The following is a 2541-nucleotide window of genomic DNA, read 5'->3' as shown; positions in this document are numbered from 1 at the left end:
TTCCAATATTTTATTGGATGGTCCTCAAATCCCACCTTTTTCACGTTAATGATTTCTCCAATATCGTCCCACTTTAATGTCTTGGCAGCACAGCATCATTGCAAAGATAACTTAGTATAGAAAACTTAAGATATCTTAAGAATATTTTTATGTTAGTAGCTTTACTTGTTGGCATATGTATATATATATATACTAGAGTGGACCCGCCCTACGGGCGGGATGCATATTAACAAAAAATTAGGTAATCAAAATTAATATTTAATATTAGTTAAATTTTGTATATTATTGTATCTGAAATGTAAATAAACTATTTATTTCAAAAGTTAGTTCTGATTTTAAAAATAAATACTATTTGTTATTTTTAAATATGATCTTTTCTTTTAAAAAAGTTCAAGATGATTTTTTTGTTAAGTAATCTATGTTGAATAATTCAAAACAAACCGTGAGTTTTTTTTTTAATTTTTATTAGTAGAAAAGAAACAAACTTGTAAATAGATTCACATAGATTTTGTTTCATATTTAATTTTATAAAATTTAGTGAATTATATTATTTTTACTAAATTTAGTTTTTATGGTAGATTATTGTTATAATTTTATTAAAATGTATGATTAGTTATAAATTTATTTATGACATATTTATATATTTAATATTACATTTGAACCCAGATAAAAAACTAATTTACATATTTGCTAGAATGTTTATATTTGATAATCATGTTATTTAAATAACTGATTATAATTTCAAAATACATGCTATTGATTAAATTTTTACAATATAAAATTTAAATTTTAAATTTCTTAAAAATCAATAGACTATGGTTTTAGTAGGTTTACTGTTTACCAAATAATATTCAATCACCTAAACCATACCAAATTTTAATTTCAACCCAATCTAACCCAAAAACCTAATTATAACCTGATTTCTTGGTTTTTTATCTGATCCTTCTTCAGTTCATGATAAAGTCATTTTAACATCTTTGTGTTCAACAAAGCAGGACTTGATAACTAAAGATCTTACAACTCACTTGGTTTATTTACTCACCATTTGACCCACCTTTTAAAAAAGTTTCAAAAAGGAAAAAAAACAAAGCACGACGTGATGTTCTTTGTCACAATGCTCTATTGCTCTTCCTTCAGATGCTCCCACTATCAGTCCTTCAGATGCTTCTGTCACAGTAATCCTAATACTAAATAGAAAAAGAAAAAAAAAACACCAAAATCAAAATATGAATCTTCGATTGATAAATCAAAACCAAAGTTAACTATTTTCTCAGTGAACCCCCAATCGAAGAATAAAACAGCAAAAAGTAGAAGAGTTATCAATCCAGTCGTCATATTATGATTCCCTACCCAATTGGCAATAAAGAAATCATCTCAACGAAGAAGCCCGTTCTCCAACCTCTGTTCTTCGATTCAACCTCAACGAAGAAACAGATTACAGAACAGCGCAAGTGATCGAACCCATCAAGCTATCTCCAGAGATAAAGTCAGCCGTCTTAGAAGATTCCAGACCATGCTTCCGAAACGCATCGTAAGCGAGCTTTCAACAATGGATCTGATCTCTCATCCGTTCTATCTTAATCTCTCTGCCTGCAAAACATCAAAACAAAACCTTAATAATCATTCAAATCGGAATATACAACTTTTCAAGAAATAGATGGAAGGTCATGCGTGAATTGGGAAACAATAACTTTTCAATAATTAGATTGAAGGGCATGAGTTGCTCGCAGAACCTCAAACTATATAACAGCGGAGATAGCCATTGTTATCACTGGATCTTTTTAAGAAACTTGTTATTGAAACAATTGAACAGATGAATTTTCAGAGGATACAACGAACAATTTTATAGTTTAAGATTCAGAGAAGGGGGATGTATTCATTGATGAAACCTGATAGGAGTGGGAGCTATTATTAATGACTCCGTTAGAGACGACGATTGAATTCAGCTAGAGTTTTACACACCGTCTTGCTGCAGATCTAAATGATGCATTGAATGTGAATTAGTGACAGGTGTCGCGACCACAAAAGGTGAATTAGTGACATGGCATCCTAGGTGGACACCCCAGGAAGGATAGAAACTGTACTTTATATAAAGATATATATATATATATATATATATATATGAAGTATTAATGGCTAAAATAAGTCTATTACATTAGTACAAACTTCTATATCTAAAATGTTCACCTTTTAATCGAAGCTTTTTTCTTATCAAAAATCGAAGCTTTTTTCTTATCAAAAATCGAAACTTATTTCTAGGCATATTTCCTAGAAAAATCTTGGAGTAGACAGGACACAAAGTAATTTTGAATGATTTGGCTTTTGCTATCACAGGTTTTTGGATAAAGCGGCCATTAAGACACGTTCGGGAGAGTTACCTTGTACGGTGACAAAAGTGGAAGTGGCAAAGCGTGTGCTAGGGCTTACCTTAATATGGCTTGTCACTTTAATCCCAAGCACCTTATGGGCACAAGTGAACGCTCTCTTCGTCAAACAAGGGACCACCCTGGACCGAGAACTCGGATCCCACTTCCAAATCCT

General features: G+C 31.2%; 1 long non-coding RNA gene across 4 annotated transcripts; it reads right to left on the bottom strand.

Annotated features, from left to right (window-relative positions):
- Window positions 1-1012: 1012 nt before the first annotated feature.
- LOC108846463 (uncharacterized) lies at window positions 1013-2017 on the bottom strand. 4 transcript variants are annotated; one of them, XR_001948654.2, is made up of 3 exons: window positions 1890-2017; window positions 1351-1590; window positions 1013-1187 (listed from the first exon to the last, which is right to left on the bottom strand). It is a non-coding gene; the product is annotated as an uncharacterized LOC108846463 (long non-coding RNA). The 4 variants fall into 4 exon arrangements; XR_008941073.1 differs by lacking the exon at window positions 1890-2017 and adding an exon at window positions 1692-1871; XR_001948655.2 differs by lacking the exon at window positions 1890-2017 and adding an exon at window positions 1734-1871.
- Between the last annotated feature and the right edge of the window lie 524 nt (window positions 2018-2541).

Source organism: Raphanus sativus, unplaced genomic scaffold (assembly GCF_000801105.2).
Source record: "Raphanus sativus cultivar WK10039 unplaced genomic scaffold, ASM80110v3 Scaffold1236, whole genome shotgun sequence".
NCBI lineage: Eukaryota > Viridiplantae > Streptophyta > Magnoliopsida > Brassicales > Brassicaceae > Raphanus > Raphanus sativus.
This window is presented reverse-complemented; position numbering and strand designations above follow the sequence as displayed.